The following is a 10,669-nucleotide window of genomic DNA, read 5'->3' as shown; positions in this document are numbered from 1 at the left end:
CTACCTCCTAATACCATCATGTTGGGGGTTAGGATTTCTACATACAAATTGGGAAGGGGACGCAGGCATTCAGTCCCTAATACATAGTATTCATTGGTGCATTTGGGAAACATTTATTGAGGACCTATTATGTACTAGGGATTGTGCTAAGCATTTGCCAAAGCAAAGACAAAAAATCATCAGGTCTGTTCTTCGGAAGCTAACAGTCCTATGAGGGTAATACCCAGGGAAGTCGATGAGTTATTACAAAATAACCAAGTCTACCTGGCATGACATATGCCATGCTAGCAGATCTGAGCAGTTTTTTATAGACTATTAACATATTTTACCTTAGATGCAATAAACAAGAGTGTTATTATCAGATAAAATACTTAAATTAGTCCAATGGTGGGTGTCGCATAATCAGAAATATATATTCGGTCTTTATTTCCAGTTCCTGACACAGAGCTCCTAAATCCTTTTGGAATATTCTGAGTGATAAGGATGCTAGGATATTTTTTGTTCTAATGAGATACTCTTGGTGGGGCCCCCAGATAGCTTCAGGATGGGGGCATGTTGCCAGAAAGACCAAATCTTGATTAGAAGCCTGGAAATTTCAGCCTCATTCCCCAGACTCCCGGGAGGGGAGAGGGGCTAGAGATTGAGTTAATAACCCATCGTGCCTACATGATGAATCATCCAGGGAAAAAAAAACCCTAAATAACAGGGTTTGGAGAGCTTCTGGTTCAGGGAACAGATCGAGGTACTGGGAGGATGGCATCCCCAGAGAGGACATGAAAGCTACATGCACTGCCCTTCACTTTCTGGCCCTCTTCATCTCGTCCCTTTGGCTGTTCCTGAGTTCTAGCCTTTATAATAAGTTGATAATATAGTAAATGAACTGTCTTCCTGAGTTCTGTGAGCCGTTTTAGCAAATTATCAAACCTGAGGGGGTGGTGGTGGGAACTCCCAACTTCTAGCCGGTCTGTCAGAAGTACAGAAGCCTCAGGACTTGTGACTGGCGTCTGAAGTGAGGGCAGTCTTGTGCAACTGAACCCTTTAACTTGTGGGATCTGATGCTAACCCCAGGTTGGTAGTGTCAGAATTTAATTTACCTGTAGGACACCCCGGTCGTGCCTGGAGAATCAGAATTGGTCGTTGGTGTTGGAAAGCACCTCAGTGGCACTCTTGAGAGAACAACATAAATTTGTTCATCGTTAAACGCGATGAACATCAGAAGACGCAAACTTTTCTGTCAAAAGTGGGTAGCCAACTCGAAAGCACATAAATTTCATTTTTAAAAAAAATAAATTTATTTATTTATTTATTTTTGGCTGCGTTGGGTCTTCGTTGCTGCGCGTGGGCTTTCTCTAGTTGCGGCGAGCAGGGGCTACTCTTCGTTGGGGTGCGCGGGCTTCTCACTGCAGTGGCTTCTCTTTGTTGCGGAGCACGGGCTCTAGGCGTGCAGGCTTCAGTAGTTGTGGCACACGGGCTCAATAGTTGTGGCTTTCAGGCTCTAGAGCTCAGGCTCAGTAGTTGTGGCGCACGGGCTTAGTTGCTCTGTGGCATGTGGGATCTTCCTGGACCAGGGATCAAACCCATGTCCCCTGCATTGGCAGGCGGACTCTCATGCACTGCGCCACCAGGGAAGTCCCACAATTTCATTTTTTATGAATTGTATTTAGATCAAAATAAGAGATGGGTGTTCAAACATTTTACCTTGTGTAACCTCATGTCCAGATTCTTATAATGGCCTCCTAACTCATCTCCCTGCTTCCACTCTTGTCCTGCTCTAATCTCTCTTCACTGAGCAGCCCAGGGATATTTTTAAAACAATAAATCAGACCATGTCACTAAATGTGCAAACTCCTCATCAATGACTTGCAGTTCTTTTTAGATTAAAACCCAGATTTCCTACCATGGGCTGCAGTGACCTGCATGATCTACCTCCTAACTCTACAAACTCATATGATGATGATGATTGATAGACAGATAGCACTTATTGAGTATCCACTATGTACTCTACACCCTTTGTCTCACTGAATCGTTTCGACAGCCCTAGCTCCCCTGCTCTGAAATTTACAAAGCAGTTACACTCTGCTCCTTTCTATTCCAAATACCCACAGAGCCCTGTCCCACCTCTGGACCTCAGCATTTGCTCTTGGTCCCAGAGGCTCTTGTTCCAGCTCTCATGGCTGGCTCATGTGCATCCAATCAGGAGTCTGTGCAAACGTCACCTCTTCAGAGAGACCGTCCTTGACTTAATCTAAGCAGCTCCCTCCCATTGTGAAATCCTTTCCTGTGATGACTTCTTGCTGATGAGGACTTATCGGAGCCTGCCATGGCTATGTTTATTTCTTTTCTTGTGTTCGTTTGCTTTTCCACCTAGAACATTTTTTTTTTTCTCTAACAGTTCTTGATTTTAATACTGTTACTGGTTTTTCAACATAATGAATACATTTAAAAATTCATAGCAAAATCCATACACCTGTGGTCAATTAATTGACAACAATGGAGGCAATAATATATTAATACAATGGAGAAAAAGTCTCCTCAACAAGTGGTGGTGGGAAAGCTGGACAGCCACATGCAAATCAATATGAACACTCCCTCACACCATACCCCAAAAAACTTCAAAATAGCTTAAATACCCAAGTATAAGACATGACACCACAAAACTCCCAGAAAAGAACAAAGGCAAAACACTCTCAGACATAAACTGTAGCAATATTTTCTTAGATTAGTGTCCCAAGGCAAAAGAGATATAAAAGCAAAAATGAACAAATGGGACCTGACTTAAAAAAACTTAAAAGCTTTTGCACTGTAAAGGAAACCACAAACAAAACGAAAAGACAACCTAGGGACTGGGAGAAAATATCCGCAAATGATGTGCCCACAAGGGGCTAATATCCAAAATATACAAACAGCTCATACAACTCAATAAAACAAACAACCCAATCAAAAAATGGGCAGAAGACCCAAACAGACACCCCTCCAAAGATGACACACAGATGGCCAACAGGCACCTGGAAAGATGCTCAACATCAATAACCATTAGAGAAATGCAAATCAAAACCACCACGAGATATCACCCCACACCAGTCAAAACGGCCACCATCAAAAAGTCCACAAACAATAAACCTGGAGAGGGTGTGGGGAAAAGGGAACCCTCCCACACCGCTGGTGGGGATGTAAACTGGTGCAGCCCTCATGGAAAACTGCGTGGAGATCCCACAAAAAACCAAAATTAGAGCCACCACACCCAGCAATTCCACCCCTTGGCATACACCCCAAAAAGATGAAAACTCTAATTCAAAAAGATACATGCACCTCAATGTTCATAGCGGCACCATCCACAAGAGCCAAGACACCGAAGCAGCCCAAGGGCCCATCAACAGATGACTGGTTTAGGAAGATGTGGCATATTTATATACAGTGGCATATGTATTACTCAGTCACAAAAAAGAACGAAATATTGCCATTTGCAGCAACATGGATGGACCCAGAGAATATCACACTAAGTGGAATAAGTCAAACAGAAAAAGACAATTAAGATTTCACTTATATGCAGAATCCAAAAAAATAATACAAATGGATCTATAAAAAGAACAGAAGAACTCACAGACAAAGAAAACAAACTTACGGTTACCAAAGGGGAAAGGGAGGGGTGGCGGGATAAATTAGGAGTATGAGATTAACAGATACAAACTACTATACATAAAACAGATAAGCAACAAGGATTTACTGTATAGCACAGGGAACTATATTCAGTATATTATTATATATTATAATAAATATATTATATTATATATATTATATTATATTAAATTATATTATAATAATTATATTATTATATAATATGTTATATTATATGTAATATTATAATAAACTATAACAGAAAATAACTGAATCTCTTTGCTGTACTCCTGAAACTAACACAATATTGTAAATTAACTATATTTCAGTAAAAAAAAATATATATTTTTAATGAACAATGCTATGATGTACCATACTTACCCCACCTCACTGTCTTGTTCTGCCCGGAGCATAGCAAGCCACTGCTGTTTATACACAGAAGATAGCCATTCTGAAGGTACCAGAGAATCTTGTTCGATAATTCTCGCAGAGGCCAAATCACTGATAATATACCGTAACCTTAAATGTCTGAATACTGACACAAATGGTTTTCCTTGCTCAGTTTCAAGGAAGGTCATACCTTCAAAATCTTTTCTCCTCTTAGAAAACCAGACATCTGTTTCAGTCAAAAGCTGTTTTAAAGATCCATTCCAAGAAGGCACAAGTTGAAGGAATATCCACTTTTTAAGGGCTGTGTATACATCCATCTCCACTTGCATCACAAATAAGTGAGATGAACCAATGAGTTGTTTCATGACATTTATACTGAGTTCTTTAAAAAGTTCAACATTCTGGTGAGTCATCAAATTGTTTAGAAGCCATTCAAGGCACTTTTTCTTTACAGAATCCAGTCCATAGGTCCCTGCTGATGTGTAATAGCCACATACGGGTTTTCACATTAATTGTTCCCTTCATTGTCTCGCCACAATGCTGTATTAAACCATGCAACTGCGGCATACAAGCTGCTGCCAAAATGGCAATAACTCGACTGGGCTTTATTAAGACATCATCTCGATACAATGACCCAAATGCCACCTGCAGTGCTTCTATATCAATATTCTGGTCTGGAATCTCCAGTTCAATAATATTCATGCTGGACTCCTTCCATGAACCACTGAACATACTAGAAAAGTAGCCAGATTGACATAAATATATTTTGTGTAAGCTCCACTCTTCTCCTAGAGCACAAATCTTAATGTCACTGTTTTCACCATTTAAAAATAATGTTTGATAAATATATTTGGATGTACTCTTCAGTGTTTTCCTCCGAGGGGTGTTGAGGGGTCGCTGCTGCTCGTCCCCTTCCTCCTCATCCTCGTCTGTCTCGGAATCGCGGTGACAGTAGCAGAAGGCCCCGCTGCCCCGCTTGCGCTTGCGGCTGCCCGGACAGTAACAGAAGCTGTGGGCGGCCGCGTCGCCACCAGTCTCCGGCCTCCGGGCCGAGCCCCCAGCCCCAGAACCCGGCTCCTGCTGGGCTCGGGCTCGCCCCTGGGGGCGCAGCACCCGGCTGCTCAGAGAGCCCATGGGTCACGGCTTGCAGAGACTTCAGAGAACGCACCCCAGGGAGCCCGATGAAGGCGGTCTCCTGCCATGGCCCGGCCGCCACCGCCGACCTCCACGTGGCCCGCGTCCCTACACCGCCACCTTCTCACGCACAGCCCGGACCATTGCAGAGGGCGCTACTGCCTCCATCCTCCGCCCCACCCCCTGCGTCTGCCTGCGCCGCGCGTCCGGACCGCAGGCTAACATTTTTTTTTTGAATTTCATTTTTTTTAATACAGCAGGTTCTTATTAGTTATCTATTTTATACATATTAGTGTATACATGTCAATCCCAATCTCCCAATTCATCACACCACCACCCTCCTCCGTTTTGCCCTCTTGGTGTCCATATGTTTGTTCTCTACATCTGTATCTCTATTTCTGCCCTGCAAACTGGTTCATTTGTACCATTTTTCTAGATTCCACATGTATGCATTAATATACGATATTTGTTTTTCTCTTTCTGACTTACTTCACTCTGTATGACAGTCTCTAGGTCCATCCACGTCTCTACAAATGACCCAATTTCATTCCTTTTTATGGCTGAGTAATATTCCATTGTATATATGTACCACAACTTCTTTATCCATTCGTCTGTCGATGGGCATTTAGGTTGCTTCCATGACCTGGCTATTGTACATAGTGCTGCAATGAACATTGGGGTGCATGTGTCTTTTTGAAGTATGGTTTTCTCTGGGTATATGCCCAGTAGTGGGATTGCTGGGTCATATAGTAATTCTATTTTTAGTTTTTTAAGGAACCTCCATACTGTTCTCCATAGTGGCTGTATCAATTTACATTCCCACCAACAGAGCAAGAGGGTTCCCTCTTCTCCTCACCCTCTCCAGCATTTGTTGTTTGTAGATTTTCTGATGATGGTCATTCTGACCAGTGTGAGGTAATAACTCATTGTAGTTTTGATTTGCATTTCTCTAATAATCAGTGATGTTGAGCAGCTTTTCATGTGCCTCTTGGCCATCTGTATGTCTTCTTTGGAAAAATGTCTATTTAGGTCTTCTGCCCACTTTTTGATTGGGTTGTTTATTTTTTTGATACTGAGCTGCATGAGCTGTTTATATATTTTGGAGATTAATCCTTTGTCTGTTGCTTCGTTTGCAAATATTTTCTCCCATTCTGAGGGTTGTCTTTTCATCTTGTTTATAGTTTCCTTTGCTGTGCAAAAGCTTTGAAGTTTCATTAGGTCCCATTTGTTTATTTTTGTTTTTATTTCCATTACTCTAGGAGGTGGGTCAAAAAAGATCTTGCTCTGATTTATGTCAAAGAGTGTTCTTCCTATGTTTTCCTCTAAGAGTTTTATAGTGTCCGGTCTTACATTTAGGTCTCTAATCCATTTTGAGTTTATTTTTGTGTATGGTGTTAAGGAGTGTTCTAATTTCATTCTTTTACATGTAGCTGTCCAGTTTTCCCAGCACCACTTATTGAAGAGACTGTCTTTTCTCCATTGTGTATCCTTGCCTCCTTTGTCATAGATTAGGTGACAGTAGGTGCGTGGGTTTATCTCTGGGCTTTCTATCCTGTTCCATTGATCTATATTTCTGTTTTTGTGCCTGTACCATACTCTCTTGGTTACTGTAGCTTTGTAGTAGAGTCTGAAGTCATGGAGTCTGATTCCTCCAGCTCTGTTTTTTTCCCTCAAGGTTGCTTTGGCTATTCGGGGTCTTTTGTATCTCCATACAAATTTTAATATTTTTTGTTCTAGTTCTGTAAAAAATGCTGTTGGTAATTTGATAGGGATTGCATCGAATCTGTAGATTGCTTTGAGTAGTATAGTCATTTCACAATATTGATTCTTCCAATCCAAGAACATGGTATATCTCTCCATCTGTTTGTGTTGTCTTTGATTTCTTTCATCAGTGTCTTATAGTTTTCTGAGTACAGGTCTTTTACCTCCTTTGGTAGATTTATTCCCAGGTATTTTATTCTTTACGTTGCAATGGTGAATGGGATTGTTTCCTTAATTTCTCTTTCTGATCTTCCATTTTTAGCGTATAGGTACGCAAGAGATTTCTGTGCATTAATTTTGTATCCTTCAACTTTACCAAATTCATCGACTAGCTCTAGTAGTTTTCTGGTGGCATCTTTAGGATTATCTATGTATAGTATCATTTCACCTGCAAACAGTGACAGTTTTACTTCTTCTTTTCCAATTTGTATTCATTTTATTTCTTTTTCTTCTCTGATTGCCATGGCTAGGACTTCCAAAACTATGTTGAATAATAGTGGTGAGAGTGGACATCCTTGTCTTTTTCCTGATCTTAGAGGAAATGCTTTCAGTTTTTCACCATTGAGAATGATGTTTGCTGTGGGTTTGTTGTATATGGCCTTTATTATGTTGAGGTAGGTTCCCTCTATGCCCACTTTCTGGAGAGTTTTTATCATAAATGGGTGTTGAATTTTGTCAAAAGCTTTTTCTGCATCTATTGAGATGATCATATGGTTTTTCTTCTTCATTTTGTTAATATGCTGAATCACATTGATTGATTTGCGTATACTGAAGAATCCTTGCATCACTGGGATAAATCCCACTTGGTCATGGTGTATGATCCTTTTAATGTGCTGTTGGATTCTGTTTGCCGGTATTTTGTTGAGGATTTTTGCATCTATAATCATTAGTGATATTGTTCTGTAATTTTCTTTTTTTGTTGTATCTTTGTCTGGTTTTGGTATCAGGGTGATGGTGGCCTTGTAGAATGAGTTTGGGAGTGTTCCTTCCTCTGCAATTTTTTGGAAGAGTTTGAGAAGGGTAGGTGTTAGCTCTTCTCTAAATGTTTGATAGAATTCACCTGTGAAGCCATCTGGTCCTGGACTTTTGTTTGTTGGGAGATTTTTAATCACAGTTTCAATTTCATTACTTTGTGATTGGTCTCTCCACCTAGAATATTTTGTAAGCTCTTTATGGCAGTTTCCTCACCAGTCTTGCCCGCTACTCTATCACCAGTACCTAGTGTGTGCAAGGAACAGAGGAAGTGCTCAATATGTATTTTTAAAAAATTTTATTGGAGTATAGTTGATTTACAATGTTGTGTTACTTTCTGCTGTACAGCACAGTGAACCAGTTATACATATACATATATCCACTCTTTTTTAGATTCTTTTCTCATATAGGTCATTACAGACTATTGAGTAGAGTTTCCTTTGCTGCACAGTAGGTCCTTATTAGTCATCTATTTTATATATAGTAGTCTGTATATGTCAATCCCAATCTCCCATTTATCCCTCCCCACCTTCCCCCTGGTAAGCTCAATATGTATTTGGTGAATGATATCTTAAGAATATTAAGTAATAAATTCTAAAATAATCCTATACATTTCTTTGTAAGTAGTGACCACCTAACCATGTCAATATTTGTAACTTAACATGCCTGGTTGTAGTATGATCACTAGATGGGCATGCATTTGTTGCCTGAGTAGCCATACAAAAAGCAGGTCAGGTGAACCTAAGGGTTTCAGATGTAACTGGATGATCAGGTGAGTACTGCCACGCAGTTAAGAGCGGAGAACTGTGAGAGGAAGGAGTGAGAGCTGTCTGGGGCTGTCAGAAAGTCAGCCGGTACGTGCTCTTTTGTTGGGGAGCGGTTTGGTGTGGGCTGGGCCTTGGGATAGAGGGGGTAAGGATGCAGGGGTGATGAGTGGCAGGAGATGAGGTGGGAGGTTAGACCACAGACGATGGAGAAGGGTGCTGAATACCATGCTAAAGAGGACGAACTTTGCGCTGGAAGCATGGTTGGCCGTGGAAGTGGGAGAGAGCTTAGGAAATCAGAGTGATTAGATTAATGCCACACAGGTGAGGGAACATGGATTGGAGAAAGCAGAGCCTGCGGGCAAGACATGAGGCCTGTGGTGCAGTAAGAATGAAGAGGATGCTGGACATTGAGTTAATGTTCAATGTGTTTGCTCAGTAAATAGCAGATGTTCAAAATACGCATGATGAAATATACAACACATCATATGAACTGGTTAAAGGAAATCTGGGTGGTGCGATAGAGAGGCATATGCTTCTTTAACCCCAGTGCGACTGTTAATGTATAGACAAGCATTGTGTGTCCTTGAATGAAAGATTGTAGATACAATTTGTAGGTAAGGCACAGGATTAAGAACTAGAAGGGCCTTCAGAGTGGACCTGTGCCCTATTCTCATTCTCACCTGTGTAGCCTTGCTCTTTTCACCAGGGCTTTCTTCACATTCCCTGACTATGTCACATGCTTGCCACCTCCAGATTTTTGCCCCTGATGGTTTCTTTCCCCTATCCCTGCTGGCTGAGATCCTACTCATTTTTCTTGGCCAAGATACATAGTCATGTCTTATGCCTTCCTTACTTTCATTCAGATGAAATCCATTGCTCTGCTCTATGCTCCTGTGTCATTCGCATTGAGGTCTATTATGTGAATATGCACTGGGCACAATCTGTGGTGAGTAACAGGGTAGACTCTTTTTTAAATTGAAGTTTAGTTGATTTACAATATTGTGTGACTTTCAGATGTACAACATAGTGATTCAGTATTTTTGCAGCTTATATTTCATTATAGGTTATTATAAGATAATGGGTATAATTCCCTGTACTGTACAGTAAATCCTTGTTGCTTACCTATTTTCTATATATAATAATATCTGTTGATCTCATGGCCCTAATTTGCCCCTCCCCCCCTTCCCTTTCCCCTTTGGTAACCACAAGTTTGTTTTCTATATCTGTGAGTCTCTTTCTGTTTTGCCTATACTTTTTTTTTTTTTTTTTTTGAAGGCAGTGGTTTTTTTTTTTTAAACTATTTTTTTTATTAAGTAATTTATTTATTTTTGTTTGTGTTGGGTCTTCGTTTCTGTGCGAGGGCTCTCTCCAGCTGTGGCAAGTGGGGGCCACTCTTCATCGCGGTGCGCGGGCCTCTCACCATCACGGCCTCTCTTGTTGCGGAGCACAGGCTCCAGACGCGCAGGCTCAGTAGTTGTGGCTCACGGGCCCAGTTGCTCCGCGGCATGTGGGATCTTCCCAGACCAGGGCTCGAACCCGTGTCCCCTGCATTGGCAGGCAGACTCTCAACCACTGCGCCACCAGGGAAGCCCATGTTTTGCCTATACATTGATTTGCATTATTTTTTAGATTCCACATATAAGTGATATCATATAGTATTGATATTTGTCTTTCTTTGTCAGACTTATTTCACCAAGGATAATATTCTCTAGGTCCATCCAATTTGCTGCAAATGGCCGTATAGCATTCTTTTTCATGGCTGAGTAATATTCCATTGTATATATGTACCACATCTTCTTAATCCAGTTGTGTGTTGATGGGCACTTGGGTTGTTTCCATGTCTTGGCTATTGTAAATAGCGCTGCATCAATCTTTTCAAATTAGTGTCTTTATTTTTTCTGGATCTATATCCAAGAGTGGAATTGCTGGATCATACGGTAGTTCCATTTTTCATTTTTTTTTTTTTTTAAGTTTTTTTAAAATTTTATTTATTTATTTATTTTTGGCTGTGTTGGGTCTTCGTTTCTGTG

At 40.9% G+C, this 10,669-nt stretch overlaps 1 pseudogene across 1 annotated transcript; it reads right to left on the bottom strand.

Annotated features, from left to right (window-relative positions):
- Positions 1 to 3,889: 3,889 nt before the first annotated feature.
- On the bottom strand, positions 3,890 to 7,166 carry LOC309605807 (germ cell-less protein-like 1 pseudogene; annotated as a pseudogene). The gene has a single exon. The product of its transcript is annotated as a germ cell-less protein-like 1 pseudogene (transcript).
- Between the last annotated feature and the right edge of the window lie 3,503 nt (positions 7,167 to 10,669).

The sequence above is a fragment of the Balaenoptera borealis genome, assembly GCF_965194805.1.
Source record: "Balaenoptera borealis genome assembly, chromosome: 11".
NCBI classification, from domain to species: domain Eukaryota; kingdom Metazoa; phylum Chordata; class Mammalia; order Artiodactyla; family Balaenopteridae; genus Balaenoptera; species Balaenoptera borealis.
The sequence above is the reverse complement of the archived record's forward strand: the minus strand, read 5'-3'. Positions and strand labels throughout refer to the sequence as shown.